Source organism: Cupressus sempervirens, chromosome 4, assembly GCF_028749045.1.
Source record: "Cupressus sempervirens isolate cs-2001-9-10 chromosome 4, ASM2874904v1, whole genome shotgun sequence".
Lineage (NCBI taxonomy): Eukaryota > Viridiplantae > Streptophyta > Pinopsida > Cupressales > Cupressaceae > Cupressus > Cupressus sempervirens.
In genome coordinates, this window is record NC_143121.1 from 5,023,905 (window position 1) to 5,046,279 (window position 22,375).

A 22,375-nucleotide genomic window follows, 5' to 3' on the forward strand; every position below is an offset into this window, starting at 1 on the left:
GTACATAAAAAAAAATGCTCTAGAAGGCGCTTTACTCCATGAATATCCTCATTGCCAAAGCACCATTAATCTTTGCAAACACCACAAAACATAGGAGCACTATGAGAAATGCAATGAGCCTCTTCCCACTCTTCAAATCCTTGCTCTTCTGAGTAGAAGCCACCCTATGCTATCTCTAGTACAAAAATCACAACTACTTAGATGCCACAAAGAATTGATACAATATTCATGAAAACACCTCTAGCAGAACGTCCAAAAAAAAATGCCAATCTAGCATACAAGCAAGGAGCAAGTGGCATTGTGTCTAGGCTTTGGATGGACTTGTGGTGTATTATATCTTGAATAGGAATACAAATAGAATATTTGAGAGGGATTTTGATTTTGCTAGCAATAACCAACATGCTGCTTCACCCTCCAAAGACAATGATCAACGTTAAATTTAACCTTGAAAAGGGAGACTTCATTGTTAATGTCCATCATTCAGCCCAGGATGACAATAACAACACTCATTATGCAGCAAATCAGATTAAGGATAGATTGTAGATGAAAAAATGACTAACTCCAAACAGACTTTTAAAATCAAGGCAACATCCTTAGAAAACCAGAACATGCCTGTGGCTGAGGCAATCAGTATCCCTCTTCTTGTAGAAGTTGTGATTACACTATTGACCAAGGAATTTAAGTGAGCAAATGACCTATGAGAGGGCTAGAAATTTGGATTTAGTGAATAAGGACATAAAAGATGATGAGAAGACTAGCATATAGATGCCATCATACTAGGGAAATAGGGGCACATAATAGAAATATTGAGTTACCTAGGCTGCTTGAAGATAAGGAAATCACTAAAGCTCCTGATAACATACCCAACAGACTACCCTTAGAAGGTATGGGAGTCTATAGATGCATAGGAGGAAGCAAAAGGGATCATTATACCTAATGGCTGTAAGCAGAAGAATGATAGGCTAATGATAAGAATCTCAACTACATTGGCTACAACATTGATGAGCAATGATAAGGACATTGATGGTAATAAGAATATAGACACAACTAAGGGAGCAAACATGGAAGTTAAAGATATCTCAACTGAGAATAGGATTCAACAATATAGCAGAAAAGTTGGATGGGTTCTCTTTTAAGGGTAATTTAGGATCAGATCACTTCATAGTGGCCCTAGAGATAGAGGAAGAAATAACACCATGGAGGTGTGCATTTAAATTTGAAAGAATGCGGTTGCTCGACCCTGAAGTCATAGGATTAGTGGAAGAATGGTGGTGGTGGGTTCAGAATGTAATGCTTTAATACTAAGCTGAAAAGAATCAAACAAAAAATTCTCCAATGGAATCAAGTCCCATTTCAAAACTACAATCAGAGAGAAAGAAAACATAGAAGAACTACATGCACTCAATCAAGAAGTTACTCTACATGGGAGGGATCAAGACCACTTCAAAGAAAAAGAGTGAGGATCTCTTATCCAAGGAAGAAACATAATGAAAACAAAAATCCAGATAATAATGGTTGGCAGAAGGAGATAGTAACACGAAATTTCTTCCACATAGAACCAAAATTATGAGAACAATCAATAGGATATCCAGCATCAAAGATTCGAATGACATTCTGCAAATAGGTCCTAACACTATATCTACAAAATTAGTTAAGTTTTAAAAATCTATTAAATGATTATGAGGGTTCAAACCTTCTAGCACAACAAGGGTGACTTAGCTCCCTCCTCAAAATCATCACAAATAACTAGAATTCCAATGTCGTGCCATAGCCAACGGATGAGCAACCGGACCCTGCAAGGGTTACAAAAGTGCCAAATTAATTGTTAGTATTAGAACCCAAATGAGCAACAATTTTTTTTTTTTAATAAAAAATATCCCGTTAGCGTTGCAATTGCGATGTCGTCTGGCTATAATTGAAAAAAAAAGGCCAAAAACACATTACATTTTCCTGCCGTTGCAAATTGACCCCTAATGTATTAGTGAGTATACAACAATTAAAAGATAATCTATAATTTACATTATCAAATTTCACTAGTGGTATTTGATGAAAATTAATTTTTAGTATTCAAACAAAATAAAAATATACACTTTTATAAACTAAACATTAAGCAATAAAAACCTGGTTACCTTTATTTTAGCACAAGCATCATCTTTCACATTGAATATATTAACATGTTGGTCTTCTTTAGACCCTTTCCTCCTTTATAAACTTGACTTAGCTATTCATTTATATCCTCCACTTTATTTCTCGATGATATTTTCCATGCAACAAGAACACCAACCTCTTGTTCATAAAATACAAGTAAGGTATATAACTCATACTACAGTTGAATAAACTATATTAATAAATAAAAATGAATTTATGAACAATCTTATAGATAAGAAGTATCAATGATAAATTTATGAGTCATAGATTGTTGGAAATATTATGATAGGCTAAGTTACTAAGAGGGGAGGGGTGAATCAATAACTAATAAAACTCAATCTTTAATTAGTAATTAATCCTTCATGTGTATTATGATGTAATTGCATGCATGAGAAACTAAAAATATTAAAGCATTCATAACACTTTGACACACAATTTGGTGACCTAGAAACCTTTGAAATAGAAAGTAAAACTAGGGTGGGGATGATACCCACAAGCTTTAGTACTTTAGTATAAAGTTGGCCCATTAAGGCTTACAATGATCACTTCTGATGATCTATCCTATTAGGAGCAATAAGGAATGCTAGGTCCACCTTGCAAAAGGATTTACAAACATACAATGAAGTATGCACGCAATAAAGAGATTTACATAAGACTGTTAAGTCTACCTTATGAAAAGATTTAACTGATCCACTTGTTAGGATGAAATAGTAGTTGATCTCTGATCTTCAACTTGGTTTTCTGAATGAGATTCCTTTGTATATAGTAATCACCTTGCTGTAATAGATAAATCTTTGCTGCTCCTTATGTTGTTGTAGCCTTTGTAATTCACTTTTCTGCTTGTCTCTACTTATTACATTACTTATTTTCCATACATTAGATGTGATACAATACACCAATCTAATTACAAATTACAAAGTCAACCACAATACAAGTTTACACAAAAACCACAAAGTCAACCCAACTATAGGAACTCGGGTTCTGAAGATTGGCTCGGTGAGGTTCTAATACTTGACATCTACTATCAATGCTCAACATTGTCATGTACTTAGTATACATAGAAGCTCAGTCCATAATGATCACTTCCAAGTATTCTTGAACTCCATCTGCATTGGTGACTCAATGAATATTGTGAAACTTGACATATAAATTGAATCACTTGATTTACACTGCATAGCTCGGTCAATGCTATCACTACGAGCTTGATATAAACTAATTCACTTGGTTAACAATGAGTAGCTCGGTTAACACTAGACTCACTTCACATCAACTGCAAACTCGATAAGCACTACACAACTTGGCTTGCACTAATAAACTCGACATACATTGAGATACTCAATTTATATATGCTGATCAATACCTTGGTAGTAACTGCATAGTGCAAACTAAATACTATTCCTTGAACTCGGTAGCAACTATAGAACTTAGTAGATACTTACAATCTAAATAAGTGTATGACACTAATAACAAACATGACTGTAATGTCAATAATCTCCCCCTTTGGCATTAGTGACAAAAACACTTATTAGTCAAAACTGAATTCAAAATTATCCATCACCTTATGTCTTTGACTTAGTAGAGTATACTATTTTTGATATTTTTCAAAATTAGTTTTGTAAGAGATATACCTCTGAGTATCTGTACATGAGTAATATTACAATTCTCCCCCATACAATGTACTATACATCTTTTTACATCTAATATATTCATATATCTTTTTACATCTAATATATTCATTTTCTCCTCTTTTCTATACATCTTCTCCCCTTTACATAATATACATTTTCTCTACAATATTACATCTTCTCCCCCCCTTTTTTTTTGATGGAAACAATTAGATTACATAGATATCAGCATCTCTACCATTACATAGCTCATTACAACATTATGAGAAAGCATATATCTAAACCAAAAGTCGTCCTTTGGCTAAGCTGGCACATGCAAGGGGATCCAGTCTGTCAAAGTCACCTAGGGGTCAAACTTGGACCAAATGCGCCTATATATATATATAACGATAATTCCAAAATGTGACAAGAAGTCTGAATGTACCTTCAAAATGATTGCCATTATCTTCTCTCAATTCTTTTGTAGCACCTTGCATGTGTGCAATACAATTTACACTTTTACTAATAGTTCTATCATGGGTTCTACAATGGAGAATTTGTTCTCATGGATGAGCTTTTTAGCATGTGCAATATGTTTCTACAATGCATCCATGTTTGGGAGAATCATACTTTATATATCTATCAATGTAGCTCTTATTCTTGCCTCTTCTCTCAACAATTCTACCTATATATTAGTTAGGAATTTGATCTTGTTGTAATGGTTAGAGTTGTAGCTCGGGTCAAGTTGCAACTACTGTGCACTTTCCTTCAGATCCTCATCAATCTTTGACAATTTATCTTTTATTTCCATAGTGAAATTTAAAACATCACAGGGTTTACCAAATAGAGAAAACACATTGTTGCAAGAGGTCTCTAGTGAGCCTAGAATAGTAGATAATTCTACTTGATGGATAATAATTTGTTGAGCAATAGGTCCCAAAACTTTAATCTCAAACTTCTTTTCAGCTCTCTACAAAAATTTCTCTTGTCCATTCAAATAATTATTGAATTTTTGGACTACCTCTGCTAACTGGTTCAAAATTGGTTGAGAAGTATCAACCTCTATATTTAATGCCTCTGCAAGGATTTTTTTTCATCTTCTATTATTTTAAATTCCTTGTTCCTCTTCTCTAAGACTCTGCTACTTGGCTTTCCTCTGGAAAATTTCTCCAAAAACATGCATTTGATCAAGATTGAGATTTGAGATGTCCCAATTTGGAATTACAATCTCCTTATAAAGATTTATGTCTTCTTCCTTCTCTTTTCCTTTACTCAAAAATCTTGTACTTAGTTGAGACTTGGTGTTAACTATCTTTTCACTTATTAATTGCATTCCAGGAATGGAAATAATTGTAGAAATAGTAGGACTAGTTGTAGATACTGAACTTATTGTCAATATACCTATAGTAGAAATACCTAGATTTACCAAAACTAATGTAGAGGGAAGTGTTGGCTACTCAGTAGATGAAATTCTTGTCACTTTAGTCAATGAAGTACTAAGCTAGATGGGTTCAAAAATTGATTCAGTGCTTGTGCTTTTAGTGTTTGTCACAATCAATCCTGCCAAAGCTTTCTTAGGGCTTGATGTTTTTAGTGCTTTACTTGGAGAATGAGGAAGTGAGGCTATGACTACTGCAAAAATTTTCTTTAGGTCAATCTCCTTAGTATCTTGTATATCTTGTGGATCCTCCTCAGTAGCTTCTTGCCCCTATTCCTCTTCATTGTCATCTACATTGTCATAATGAGTAACTTCTTCATTATCAATTTCCTCATCTTTTTCTTGTTAATCATCACTTTCATCCTTCTCACTGACACTGACAAAAAAATCACTCATCTTGTGAAGAAGATAAATGTTCTTCCATGCATTTATAACATTCCTTACCACATGTTCAATGTCATTTAATAATATAAGACAAGTGTTGAATCTGAAAGTAAATTTTTCTTCATTTTTCTTCAAAGATTCATTTACCTCCTTGTCATATATTTGGCATGAGTTACCTTAGGATCTATTCATATATGTCTAATGTAGTTTTCATGGCATTCTCCCATCTTGGCTTGATCTTCTCCATTAGATCTCTTGGAAGTTGCTAAGCAAGTTGGTCTAGGGAATACTTCCATTTACCCATTTTAGTCATTAGCACATCTTCTATTTCCTTTTGCTCTTCTACAGTCCTAGTCTCATACTTTAGTGCCTTGAAATTTGGTATGTCTGATCCTAATTCAATATCTTTTAGCCTTTCCTCAAAAGTAGGTGGAGGCCTCTTGAAGATCACATCTCCTCCTTCTTTATCCACTTTCTTCCTAGATGATCTTCTTGTAAACACAACAGTATGACTTGGCAAGCTTGGTAATGATTACCTTACATTTCTTCTTTAGTTGCTCTTCATCCTCTAATTTATCTTCATCTTTTGCTTTTTCATCCTCAATATCATCTCCTTTGCCTTCAATCAATAGAAGAGTGGAGCTGGTTTTCAGTTTGGCAATTCTCTTCTTTCATTTATTGACTACCTGAGGGAGTTTAATTTCAAGTTCAATTCTAGCCTTTGCCTCATCATAAGTGCCAAATTATGTTGCTTTAGGGTCAACATGCCCATTAATCAATGCCTCAATAATGTCCTTGGTTTCATCTATGCTTACCTCATAACCAAGAGGTTTTACTCGTACTATTCTTGGTCTCACTACTTGAATGTATACTTTGTCAATATCAACCATGAAACAAACATCATTTTTGTAATCATCAACTATTTTCTTGGAAATCTTGAATTTGTTATTCATTTTTTCTTTCAATGCATCAAAGTAGTTGTCCATAATACTTGCATAGTTCTCTCCCATTTCAGCTATATACTCATTTATTTGATAAAGAATAGGTACATCCTTCCTCCAAACTACTGTTCCTTTGGATGGGAGTAACTTTTTCACATAGAAAAATAAACAACTCAAAAGTGAACCGAACATACAAGGATTGTTCTAGGAGTTCTTATACTCTCCATGCTCTTGTTGAATTGATTTAGCAACAAATCAGCAAGGTCAAGTGATAGATTATTCTTGACAACTTTATATGCTAAATTAATTGCTTCACATGACATGCTATTCAATCTGCTCAAGTTATAAATCTTGTGAGCAATGACATGTATCCCAAACTTGAGTTCCATGTTAGTACAACAACTAATCTTCATTCCCCTTCCATCCCACTCAAATGAGTTAGGGTTTTGGTCATTTTTGCTTTTGTCAACATGAGAAAACTAGTGATCTTGTGGATCATTCTCTTGGTTATTAGAATAGGTTGGTCCAACCACAACAAACCATTGTGCATATGACTAAGAATATATCTTATCAATTTTATTTGAAAATCCCATGGCATATGCAGAATGTGAGTTAAACCTTTAGTTTCAAGATGTTGATGTTCCAGTTTCAACACACCATTAACACAAAATTCTTTCAATGATTCGTCCATCTCCAATGTTCTAATATCTTGAATAGCACATTTAAAATGCAAACAGATATCATTGATTAACAATATCTTTGGTGGAATTTGCAACTACGCTTCGCTTAGATCTAGGGTTTCAACAACGACATGACTCAGCTTAAAATTTGGTGCCTTCCACTCCATGCCTTGAACTAACATGTCTAAACCTTTGTTTGATTTACTACCGGTGGATGCCATCTTCACTTAGTAGGGTTTGAGATAATAGAAAAGTCTTCAATGAAAATTTGCTCAAGTCGCTTGAAATCTCTAAAGATTTCCTTGTACAGATAGCTCTCAAAAATTTGCAGTGAGAAATGACTTTGATTTCACCCTTTTTCATCAAATTTTATCATAAATGCCTAGTATGATTGTTTGCTCAAATGACAAATTGTCATCCACTTCACTTGCATTGAATTCTTGGAAGAGTCTTCCATGATTCAGTAACCACACATAACTTAGTTACTCCTGACCTTTCTTGACAAGGTCTTACAACCCAACCTCACTTAGTAAGGTCTACAACCTAACCATACTCGGTAAAGACTGGCATCTTTTGAATACTTGATGATCCCTTTGCATTTTGAATACTAATTTGAATCTTTCATTCTGCTAACTGAAACTGATGTGAGATCTCTTCTTCAAAATCCTAGTTCAAGTTCTCCTTTGAGAGATCAAGTAGAAATGGTGGAGTTACCCAATTCTTGAGTGACATTATCATCATTGCTTGAACTTGTATTATCAAAAGGCTTTTGCTAGTATAATTAAATATTCACTAATCACACTTACTTAAGCTTACTTAGGATAATGCATTGCATAGTAGCTTGTGATTGAGATACTTGGGAGTTTGCACCTCAATTAAACACATGGTGTAGGAGAATTCCACTCTAGGTCATCATAGTTGTTATCTCATTCCACCTTTAGTGCACTTATCACATTATCATCCTCATCATTGCACATACTTCATTGCACAATGTCCAGGATGATCCACCTTTAGTGGACATGTGATTCCCCCTTGTGAGGGTGATAGCTTATCTTCTCCTTATCATTGTCTCTTATCACCTCTTCTATATAAGGAGGCCTATTATGTACATTTTAAATCAATCCATTGGATGTCAATCAAGTCCATTATCAATAATAGCATTCTTTCTTCTTCATGCAATTGTCTTGCCAATCTCTTATGGAAGTTATCTTTGTCTTTCATTTGATCCTTGGGGTGTTGTAGAATCACCTAAAACTCTAACATGGTTTTAGAGCTCTCATGGTGTGAAGACCTCTTCTTAAGAAGTGCAATCTTGGCTTGAAAAATTGTTGGTGCAAGATTGGCAATTTGGACATCATAATTTGGAGGAAATTTTGGGAGTCATATTTTTGTGACCTTCTATTGCAGGTGAAAATTGGAGCTTGCTGGTGCAAATCAGAGGTTGGCATCATATAGAGGAGGTCCCAAAACCCCTAAATCAAATTTTGTTTCATCCAAATTGGACATCTGAGTCCAAATCTAGAGACATTTGATTTTTGAAGATGCGATGGCAGCAATTTAGTAAAAAAAATTCAGAGGCAATTTTTAAACAATGATATCTCTCTCATATGGACTCCTTTTTCCAAGAATTTTTTGTTTTTTTGGGGTAGAATTTCACAATCTACATAGTGGTGTAGGTGATTTTGGATCTTTGTCTCTGAATTTTTCTAAAAATCACAAATCTCATTTTCTCCAACTTTTAAGGCTCTATTTGGGCACATTCAATAACATTTTTAGGTGCACTTTTTTTTGAAAGTGCATAATTTTTCCTCTAATTTCTTGATTTGTAATTAGATTTTAGTGATTTGGAGTGGGCATATCACCTTTAGAAATAGATCTTTCTTGGCTATATTTGCACTTGGTGAATACATGGATTGCCTTTTTCTTAACTGAATTAGTAATTTGAAGGAGTTATTAGTTGATTTCAGTCATCATTTGATTTCATTATGGATTTTTCAAAAGTTCCATTACTCACTCCATATATCTATCATGAATGGAAACAAGCAGTTTCTAATCAGTTGATGAGTATTGGATTGCTTAGAATGATTCTTAGATAGGATCTAGAACTAGGTATAGGTGTTGCAGAAAGAAGGAAATGGTTTGATAGAAGGGATAAAGCACTTGGCTCTCTTAGATCTACCATCTCCAATGATTTATTATATCATATTGCATCCTACATACATCCTCATGATGACTGGACAACATTAGAAGGAATCTTTGGTAAACCTGATCTAGAATAAGAAAAGTCAAATTAGAGAATGAGCTTATAGGTCTAAGTCCATGAGATTTTGACAATATTCAATACTTCTTCTTTAATTTCAATTCTATTAGATTGGAGCATTTTAATTGTGGCATTACTAAAGATGATGAGAAATTGATGTTATCTATTCTTTCCAAGCTAGCTCATGAAAATTCAATGTTTATTTCCACATTCTATGCTACTATGGATGCTCTTGATAGTGCATAAAAAATGCCTTCTCTTGATGAATTTGCAGCTCAACTCACAAGGGAAAAAGAAAATTTACCACACGTGGGCCAATTGAAGCCTTCCAAGTATCAAGCATTGGTTACAAATGAATCCTCTCCAAAGGCTCCCAAAGGAAAGGGAAACAAACAATGCAAAGATCCTAAGCAACATGAAAAGGGTGATGAATTTCCTTCAGAACATAATATTTAATCCAAGTCCTCTTCAAGAGAGGAATCATATAGAAAAAAGAGAGATGAATGTGCTTATTGCAAAAAGTTAGGAAATGATGAGCATAAATGTTTCTATAAGAAAATTGATGAGTTCACTCACATTCTTCAAAAGAAAAATATCCAGCTACCCTCATCAGTGTCTACTCCTTCTTCTACACATCAGGCAACTTCTACATCATCATCCAAAGGTAAAGGACAAGCACTCATTGCTTCCACACATCCTGAGCAAGGTAAATGGCTTCTTAATTCAGATGCATCACAACATATGGCATCTTCTATGGATATGTTTTCTTCTATTGATCCTTGTACTTATCCACCTATATTGATGGGTAATAATACATACATAAAATTTTGTGGGAAAGGTTCTATTCCTATGGGACAGGGTACATTTAATGATGTTCTTTGTGTATCATCCTTGACCACTAATATCGTTTCCATTTACCAAATTACTCATGGGGCACACTGCAAAATTGTTGAGTTCACTCCTAATTATGTCTATATGAGGGACATGGAGAATAGAGATTTCATAGCTATGGGAGTTGTTGATCATACACCATGCTTGTATTCTTTTGCACATTTTGTTGATAATGATGATGATATTCATGATGTACCTAACCCTTTATAAAGAGTGAATAATTCATGTGAGGAGAATATTGGAAACTTGAATCATTTTGTTCTTGAGATAAGCATTGAACTTCCTACTCCTCCACCTCTTGCTTCTGTAGACATGAGCTCTACTATTCAGCAGGATGATCTTTATGCTTTAGATCTTGTAGTGTGGGATGAGTTCCTGGATGCTCTTTCAAATGAGTCTCATAATACAGATTTGGTTAATACATTTAAGGGGGTTTCTCTTCGAGATACTTCTTCACCTTCTTTGGAGATTGGATTTCCCAACTCTTCATGTTCTCTTGATTTTTCACATCTCATAGGTCAGCTTGATGGTGTGACAAAAACTTTGAGCTTGGAGACACCTATGTAGTCTTGAGAGATGCATACATAGAGACCTTCTTCCTCCTTCCTCACTTTTTACATGGAGTGTCTTCTTCACCATTTGATGTATTATCTCTTCCTATGGGGAGGGAATTAGATTATATTTTTCTTATAAGTACTCTTCATCTACATTGGTGCTTCTTCATTATGGGGGGGATATCATGTCTCCTTATTTCCTTCCTATGAGAAGATCATTCTTTGCATATACATGATGTATGCAATTTTTGGGGGTTCTTGAGTACTCCATCCATCCATGCATCCTTTTTTCATGTCTCTTTATCCACTTTATGAGAGATTACATTTCATGTATTGCTTTGCGTATTATACATGGGTACCTAAAATGGGCTTGTAGCAGGGACCCATCTTGCATTGTGAGTTTAAGTGCATTCCCCTAAGTTGCACTCAAGAGGGGGGGGGGGGGGGGGGGGGTTGCTGTTGGTGTAATTAAGTATTCACTAATTACACTTACTTAAGCTTACTTAGGATAATGCATTGCATAGTAGTTTGTGATTGAGATACTTGGGAGTTTGCACCTTAATTAAACGCATGGTGTAGGAGAACTCCACTCTAGGTGATCATAATTGTTATCTTGTTCCACCTTTAGTGCACTTATACAATTATCATCCTCATCATTTCATAATGGAGGATGATTCACCTTTGGTGGACATGTGATTCTACCTTGTGTGGGTGATAGCTTATCTTCTCCTTATCATTGTCTCTTATCGCATCTCCTATATAAGGAGGTCTATTATGTACATTTCAAATAAATCCATTGGATGTTAATCAAGTCCATTATCAATAATAGCATTCTTGCATCTTCATGCAATTTTCTTGCCAATCTCTTGTGGAAGTTATCTTGGTCTTTCATTTGATCTTGGGGATGTTCTAGAGTCACCTAAGACTCTAAATTTTTTGGAATCCATTGCCGTCTCATCTGGTTTATGATGTTATTTTCTTTTGTCTTCTTTTCATCTTCAATTCTTCTAGTATTCATATAGTTCTTGGCAGGATGACCAAGTTCTGTACAAATAAAACATCTTCTAGTAGTGTCTCTTCTCCTCATATGATGTTTTACACAATTCATTCCTATGTGTCCAAATTCTCCATAGTAATGACATTTGCACCAATTTTTATAGTCCCAACCAAATATAGCTTTCACAATCTATTCTGCTAGGTTCAATATCTTAGTTTTGCATTCTGAGGATTTATGCCCATGCTTCTTAAATTTATGACATTTGTGTTCAAACTTAGGTTTCTCTTTGCATTCATTTTCCCTATGACCATACTGACTACAATCATAGCACTTTCCATTGAATTTACCTTTTCTGTTGCTCCAACATGTGTTTTATGTATGGCCTATCTTACCAAAGTGAGTGTAAATAGGTCTTTGATTCTTTTGAGCTCCTTGCTTGGATGATTCACCTTCTATATATCTAATTCCTATTTTTCCCTTTTGTTTTTAATGGATTTGTTCATTCAATTGATTAATGCTTGCTTGAGATTTTATCATTCTGTCATTGATTTTCCTTTCAGTGTTTAGATCATTTTGTAATCCTTCATTCTTTGATCTTAGATTCATGATTTCTTCATTTGCATTGTTGAGCTGATCAATGAAGTTTTTCTTCTAAAGGGATAGGTGTTGCATTTCATTGTTCTTTCCTTCTATCTCTTCTTTTATTTTGTTTTTCTCTTCCATGACTTCACACAATCTTACTCACTAAATTTCTTGCTCTCTTGTTAGTTTTTTTACTTCTTCTTGAAGAGTACTATGAAGCTGTGTAGGTGGATACTACGATTCAGTGGGAGTCTGCAACGAAAGAAGAAATGGACTCTTTATTGAAAAATAAGACATGGGATTTATGCAAGTTTCCTATAGGTAAAAGGGCTTTATAGAATAAGTGGGTTTATAGGTTAAAAGAAGAGGATGGAGGTAAGAAAACATTTAAAGCCAAGTTAGTTGTAAAAGGATTTGCACAACAAAAAGAGTTTCAAAGAGGAGGATGGAGGTATGAAAACATTTAAAGCCAAGTTAGTTGTAAAAGGATTTGCATAGCAAAAAGGAATTGATTTTGATGAGATATTTTCTCCTCTTATTAATATGACTTCTATCCATACTGTTATAAGTATTGTGGCTCCTGAAGAGTTGCATTTAGAGTAGCTTGATGTTAAAATAGCCTTCCTTCATGGTGATTTGGATGAAGAGATATATATGACTCAGCCATAGGGATTTGAGGTCAAAGGTAAGGAGAACTTAGTGTGCAAATTGAAGAAAAGTTTATATGGCATGAAGCAAGCACCTCAGAAATGGTATATGAAATTTGACAGTTTTATGCATGAGCATGGATATAGTAGGTGTCATTCAAATCATTGTGTTTACTTTAAGAGGTTGGATGATGATAACTACATTACTTTATGTTTATATGTTGATGATATGCTAGTAGCTGAGTCTAACATGGATCACATTAACGGGCTGAAATGCCAGTTAGCACATGTATTTTCTATGAAGGATTTGGGGGGAAGAATAGAAAATTGACACTATCTTAGGCTGATTATGTTGAGAAGGTGTTGTAACATTTCTCTATGGAGAATGTTAAAGTTATTAGCACACCTTTACTTAGTCATGTGAAGTTTGCTAAAGAGATGTATCCCAAGATACAAGAAGAGGAGGAGAAGATGTCAAAGGTACTCTATGCTTTAGCTATAGGAAGCTTGATGTATGCTATGGTATGTACAAGGCAAAATATTGCACATGCAATGGAAGTCATTAGTAGGTATATGAGTCATCCTAGAATTGAGCATTAGAATGCACTCAAATGGATTTTTCAATATTTGAGAGGAACATCTAGTAAGTGTTTACACTTTTGAGGCTCTACTATTGACTTACAAGACTATGTTGACTCTGATTTGGTAGGGGATATTGATACTAGGTAGAGTGCTATAGGTTATGTCTTTACTATTGGTAGGGTAGCCATGAGCTAGGTTTCTAGGTTATAGAAGATTAATTTTTTATCCACTATAGAGGCAAAGTATGTTGCCACTATAGAGGTAGCTAAGGAGATGATATGGCTTTAGTTCTTCTTGGAAGAACTATGACACCCTTAGAAGGATAATTATTTGTTTACAAATAGTTAGAGTGTCATTCATCTTGTGAAGAATTTTGCTCTACATTCAAAGACCAAACACATATAGTTATGGTACCATTTTTTTCGGTCAGTTTTGGATGATGGATAGTCAAAGCTAGACAAGATACATACTGATGACAATCCAACAGATATGTTTACAAAGGTTGTAACAAGGGAGAAGCTGAACTCCTATTTAGCTTTAGTTGCTCTTCTAGATTGAACATGAATAAAAGAATAGCAAAGTCCAAGGTGGTTTGATCAAGTGGGAGCCTCATGGAGTAGCGGCATAGCTATAGGATCAATCTCAAAGTGAGAGATTGTTGTCTAGTGTGGAGTTTGATCAGTCCCCAAGTGGGAGATTGTTAGTTTGTGGTGACTAAAAAAAAATTTTGGGCCCTATTTTATTAGGATTTTGGGCCAACATATAATTATTAATTATAACCCTAAAGCAGTAAAAATACTTGTATGAAAAGGCTTAGGGTTAGGGATTGTTCAGTGTTGTGATGCAAAAATTGGTTCTTGTAGTGGTATTGAGCTGTAAGGGATTATGGATTGTAATCAGGTTGTAATCACTTGATCGTAATAATATCAGGCTTGTTGTTCGGTGGATGTAGCCCAAGGATTGGGTGAACCATGTTAAATCTTGGTGTCTTGTGTTCTTTTCTGTGTGATCTATTATTTTCTAATTTTTTTATATTTATATTTAATTGTTATTTCTATTTGTAGTTTAATCCTAACACTTAATTTAAAGAAATTAATCCTTCATTTGTATTTTGATCTAATTGTATGCATAAGAAACTGAAAATATTAAAGCATTCATAACACTTTGACACATAATTTGGTGACCTAGAAACCTTTCAAATAGAAAGTAAAACTGAGGTGGGGATGATACCCATAAACTTTAATACTGTAGTATAAAGTTGGCCAGTTAAGGATTGCAATGATCACTTTTGATGATCTGCCCTGTTATGAGCAATAAGGACTACTAGGTCCACCTTGCAAAAGGATTTACAAACATACAATGAAGTATGCACTTAATAAAGAGATTTACATAAGACTGTTAAGTCTACCTTGTGAAAGGATTTGACTAATCCACCTATTAGGATGAAATAGTAGCTAATCTGCAACTTGGTTTGCTAAATGAGATTCCTTTATGTATAGTAATCACCTTGTTGTGATAGATAAATCTTTGTTGCTCCTTATACTGTTGTAGTCTTTGTAATTCACTCTTCTACTCTTCTCTTCTTATTACATTACTTCTTTTCCATACATTGGATGTGATACAATACATTACATACATACCAATCCAATTACAAATTATAAAGTCAACCACAATACAAGTTTACACAAAAATGACAAAGTCGGCCCAACTACAAGAACTCAAGTTCTGAAGACTGGCTTGGTGAGGTTCTGATACTTGACATCCACTGTCAATACTCGATATCATCATGCACTTGGTAGACATAGCATTTTAGTCCATACTTATCACTTTCAAGTAGTTTTGAACTCGGTCTGCAGTGGTGACTCATCAAATACTTTGAAACTTGGCATATAAATTGAATCACTCAATTCACATTGCATAGCTTGAATTATGCTATCACTATGAGCTCAGTATAAACTAAGTCACATGGTTAACACTAAGTAGCTTAGTTAACACTAGACTCACTTCACATTAACTGCAAACTCGGTAAGCACTGCACAACTCAATTTGCACTGATAAACTTGGCATACACTGAGATGCTCAATTTATACTGTTGATCAATACCTTGGTAGTAACTACTCGACACAAACTGAATACTATCCCTTGGACTTGATAGCAACTATAGAACTCGATAGATACTTACAATCTGAATAATTGTATGTCGATAAGTAGGAGATAATTTCCACAGCAAGTCAAATTGTGATATTGCTGTCAGGATTTAACTGTGTGATTTTTGGGGTCAAACTCATTGACCCATGTTTCATGAGTAGTGATTCAGCATGAATCCATCTCTCATGAGAATAAATGGAACACTTAGCACTCATTGGATCTAGGTGATGCTTACACCCCTGTGAGCATCACCTAGATCCAATGAGTGCTAAGTGTTCCATTTATTCTCATGAGAGATGGATTCATGCTGAATCACTACTCATGAAACATGGGTCAATGAGTTTGACCCCAAAAATCACACAGTTAAATCTTGATAACAATAGCACACTAAGTGTATGTCACTAGTAACAAACATGACTGTAATGTCAGTAGTAGATATGGGTAGCACTATTTACTAACAACATTATTTATATGTAGAGAAAGTGGAATCCATTGCAATGAGTGAGTTGTGTGAATATTTCAGCATCATATCTGATATCCATGGTGTTTTTATGCTTATAATAAATGAAACATCTTCCATATTGTTTGGTATCTTATAGGAGATAAAAAATATCTTTCTCCTATGCATGCCACAAACTTACACATTTTGCACCAGCTTCATTTTTTAGAGATCAAAGAGAGTGCACTCTTTCCCATGTATTTAATATATATTTTATCATCAAACATGCATACCTTTAATTCATTAGCTTAGTTAGACCATGATTTAATTATTGTTGTTCACATATTTTATCAATTCCCACACCCATTAGTATTGGTTCAAATTGCTCCTTGGATCACAAGAAGGGTCATCTTCTCCATGACAAAAGTCACCATTAATATCACAATGGGTAAAATAATTATATGTAATTATTGCTACATCTGCTCTACCACACATAACCCTAACTAGAAAATGAGCTTACCATCCCTTTTTTGGATAAACTTTTGTATCCCATCCTTGTTCACAAATTTTCCTATGTTTTCCTTAGGGCCAAAAGCACACCAATAACTATGTATACAAGGAAAAAAAAATATTAATGGTCATGATAGATAGAAGTATAAATTGTATTTTTTTTAAAAATATAGACAAACCTTAAGTATATCTTGTTATTGTGTCTAGCAAGGTTTTTTGTGTTGAATTCTCTATACTTCCTACGTATAAGGTTTGTTTATGTACTATCCAACAACTCCTCCCCTATGAGAAAGTGAGGGAGCCTTTCAAAATGGATTGCAACACATAAGTCTATTTCACCACCATATCCAATATGAGTCTATTCAAGATTATCACTTGAAAAATGATCGGCTTGTTTTAGAATATCAAGTATTCACACCTTGTATTAACTTCCAAACAAATATTAGAATATAATTCTAAGACATGCTCCACAAAAGCCAATGATAAAAATAAAAACTAATTTAATAATATAAAATTGTAGAAATATCATTAAATACTTGACTCTATAAAATGATAGATGCAATGGCTCAAACATTTTTGATGTAAGATATTTTTTTCTTTATCTTTGTATATGTGAATTGATAATAGATATGCCAGATAACAATAATTTGCCTATAATAATGACATAGGCCAAAAAACTCAATTTTTAGGATTTTTTTATTATTTTGAAATTTTGAATAAATTACAATGCATGACTTAGCTTTATGATTGTATTATAGTATAGTAGCTATACTATTAAGAGGCATTCTAGTATACTTATCATATTCTAAAATAAAATAAATTAAAACGATTTCTTTGAACACTACTAAATTTTTGGAATGACAAATCTTCATCAATGTCAATAACAAAATTCATTTTAATATACAATTTTATTATAAGTTTAAATTTAACTTGATATGAGAGTGTCATATCTACTATATACATCAAAATATTAAAATATTGCATTAAATCTAGATAAACTTATCTATAACCTTGATGTATATATGACTTTATAATTATTGTGTTATTTTAATTTTTATATTTGATATTTCACATTCCTTACAATGAGTGATTTTGTAATTTTTTTACACTAAATTATTCCAATTTAGATAACTATAATGCTATATTTAAGAAATGTTGTTTTTTCTTTTGTTCTTATTTGATATATGTATTAAAATACAAAATTAATCTTGTTTACATCAAAACTCTAATGGATTGATACAATTAACATGCCTTTAACAAGAGACATATTTAATTGTTTACTTGATCTCTTTTTAATTGATTTTGATGTGGGCGTTTCTTTAAAAGGATTGACTATGATGGGTATTGATTATGATGGTAGATTCATGTTCGATTAAGACAAATTAAAGAAAGAGGATTTAGATCATCACGTGCAAAATTGTGGGAAGATGGAGAAGAAAGCATGTGAGAAAGAGGAAATTTAAATATATTTGTTTATGGAAGAAAAATATTATTATCTTAATTTCGATGAGCATATGAAAGATCTAATTTTTTTTGAAAAAAGATTGAGGGAATGGCTTTAAGTAATTGTAACTTATATTCCATTTCTTGATGTTGTCCCCTCTCAATTACTTTTAGAATTCAAACATTACTTTCAACATTTATTTTATAGTTTAGACATTAGATATAAGAATTACTTGTGATCAATGATCACATCACCTTCAAATATTTATACTAATTTGTTCACCCAAAATACTTTCAGAATGCTACCAGAAATGTTTGTATGTACAATTTTATTGTAAGGTGTGATAAGATCAAATTTTAGATATTAAAATTTATGGATTCTATATTTAGTAACATTAGTTTCAAGTATACCTCTAAGCCATTTCGTATTGCTATTATTTTGAGAGAAGGGGTTTACGTAGGTCTCACAGTTCAAGATAACTCATTTGTCATTCAGATAAATAACAAACCCATTTTTCTCTTCTTTGTCTGGTCATTGGAATGAACTAACAAGTCTGAACAAAATCGATAGTAAGAAAATTGAAACAAACATATTTTAGGCTAAGGAACCACCCAAAAGATCCCTTACCCAGTCCTTCATGCAATATTCTAGCACATTTAGGAATTCAAGATCGAAGTTTTATATGAACCGAACCAAAAACAAATAGTATTATTATATAGATTTCATTATGTTATGCCTTCTTTAAATTCCTTACGTCCAATTTCTACTTTCAGTGTTCGTTGGGATTTAATTTTGTTTATTTCAATTCAAAATCCAGTGTTTCTTTTTGTCTGCCTGAAGTTCCCACTAAAAAGAAACTTGAGTCAATCACTACAATGTGCCAAAAATGCTTCTTATCATTTCTCTGTGTGTTTTGAAAGCAATTGTTTTATAACTTTCTCATAACCAATAAGTTTTATGTTTTAATACCAATTGGGTTTTGTAGTTTGCTGATAACCACTAAGCTCTGTAAGCAATCCTTTTTATGCTTGACTTTACTCTAATTATGAAGTGTGCTAGATGATTATTTTGGTAAAATAAAATCAACCTGGAAGCACGTACTTGGAACGCCATTAAATTTATCTTGCTTTGTATTAGCTATTTTTCTGTTTGCCACCTCTTTCCACCTTACAACCATTTTAGGCAGTCGTTTGATCTCTCATGTCAGACAATTTCCCAGCCACACATTGTCAATGTTCAATTTTTTTTGCCTTATCGTGAGGCTTAGTTGTTTCCCATGGGCCAAGATCATTGTCAAAGCATAGAAAATAATCCTTCCAATCCAAAATTGAATAAATTTGAGGCCATTATAACAAATTATTAAGAGGATTCTCCCATTTTCGTTGAAGCCTTGTGTAACTAATCGTCTCTTTACCTTAGTTGTTTGAAAAATGGAGTTCATTTAGCCATTTCCTTCAAAAATATGGCCTACCGCTGGTCATAGTGGGTTACATGAAAAATAAAACCTTTCAAATGTCACAAGTGAGAGTTCAAATTACTGAAAATGCAAAATAGATGAGCTCTTTGTATCCACATGACAAAGATGTGTATCTGTATGCTGAAATGGACAATGTATACAATATTAGGAAGTGCGATACAAAGTTAATTTCATATTTAAATAGAATCTAAAATATTAAGTCTACAAAACATAAGAATATATAGGAGATGGGCAGCTCTAATACATAAGAGCTTGAGGATGTTAGTTGGCAATTGGCTATTTTTGCTAATCAAACTCTTCTCTTTAGTACCTCTCTAGGGTTCATTAGGTTTACTTACATTCCTTGCAAATAGAACATAGTTGCTGATTGTTTGGGCAAATGGGCTTTTGTTGATGCACCAAACTTAAATATTATCGATAAGGGGCAGCTACCCCTTGATCTGTTACAAGAATTTGATGAATTGTTGATCAGGACAAGTTCCTTGTTGAACTCTCCTTGTTGTAATCCTTTATATTTTAATAATTTTTTACCCCTCTTTTTCCAATGCATTGAAAGCACAAAGAAAAAAAGCTTACAGAATTTGTTAGAATAGTTAAAATTTATTTAAATTTGTAATGTTCAACATTCAACAACTAGAATAGTCTCACGATTCAATATGAAAAACAAGAATGAATTACAAATACATATTATTTTCTTTTGGTACTTTTAAATTTGACCATATAAAGTCTCTTTTAGTCCATAATCTACATCGACAGAAGTGGAGAGTGAGAGAAGTGCTTAGAAATATGAAATCAGTCAATCCAAAATTAGCTTTATTCATGAATTAGTTAAGAATAGTTCAGAAGAAAATTGATTATTGCAGGAATCTACCATTACAAATTATTGCAGCATGATGCGCAGATAAATACAAAGAAAAAATGATTTAAGAACTCATCTCCAATGGGATTTACAAATTCTTATTCACTTTAAGCATGTCACATGTCTCCTAGGACTTTGAACATGGTCTAAACACAATGCAAGTATAGAGACTATGCTATGAAGGTTGCATACTAATAAAAAAATTTAATACTATGTTTCAAAAGCTATATCATAAATAAGTCCCTAGTGTCAATGCCAAAGAAGTTTGGAAAGCGTAAATTGAAATATAGCTATGGGCAAGGTTAGTAGAATAAGTGGGAAAGAGAATAGTTGTAAGGAAAGAGGATAGGTGTTGTGAAGGTGTTACAGAAAATACATGGGTAGAATAAATATAGCAATAATGGGTCCAATCTCAAATTTTATTTAGATATAACCTTTACCAATAATAAATAAATTTGCATTGTCATATTCATTGTCCTAATAATGACAGTCACCATTCATTTGAAAAAAAAAAAGATTTGTAACTCAATTGAATTCTGTGAATGCTAGTATTGATGGAGTTAGGAGAGTATTGCATATTCACATTCCTAGGAGTTGAATGATATTGTGGATTATTTGGGTAAATGGATTTTACAGCAAGTGTCCAATTGGAATATAGTGGATAATATGATGGATAAGAGGAAAGTGCTTTATATGTTAGGTCAATTAGTGAATTGTGACAAGATGTGTTGGAATAACTTTTTACCTCTTTTATAATGAGATTTTTTTATAAGCAACATCTCCAAAAAATTGAAAATGGTGTAATACCGTACTTCAATTGTTCAAATACCATATGTTGTGACTGTATAATTGACCGCATATCATAAACACAATTTGAATCTTACAACCATTACTAGTTTCAATAACACCGTGCATGAAAGATAACATCCACAAAGAATCATAAAAATATACCATAAATATGAAATGTCCATATACCATATTTCACAATTCTAATATTGATCCTATCATGCATACCTAACATTACAACTACATGATTGACTATAGAAATTGTTGAGTACCTAATGCCCACATGGACCTAAACTAATTGTACATTTTATCCAACACAAGTTCTTGCACCAGGCCATTGCAAGTGTCCAATAATGTACAATCAAACATTGATATGGTTTGATATGTTCAAACTCACCACCTCTCTAGATAACTAAGAGTAGGTAGACATATACAAAACTATTATCTTGGTGTATTTCTTCTCGCTTGCCCCATTCTACTATGCATGTATATTGCAAAGATATGGAATTGCCAAAAACTTTTACGACTATAAAAACCTTATTTATGCATATACAACTTGAATATAAATGTCTAAATCAATAGAACCTTTAGTATCTTTTGAGAAAAGTCAACTTACCAAATTTTCTATTATTGCTATTTGCATTGATGTGATTTAAGGGTTACCTTGCACTTTAGCAAAATGGAGGACATTATGTATCCAAAAACAAATAAAAAAGGATAGATTTTACATGACTCCTACAATAGGTAAATATATAAAAACAACTAATTCTGTCGAACATTGCATATATGCAAATCTACATTACATATTTTGGATAATATGGTATATGGATGTTACTACCCTTAACACCTTAGAACTAATTTAGGACAAATATTGTAGCCATTTTATACATCATTATGGATGATGTGGCTAGAGGATTAGGTAAGTCTTTCACTCAAGTTGTATTTAGCCAAAATCTTCTTGAGCTAAAACTGTGTATGGAAGGAAGTTAGAAGAATTAAATTAA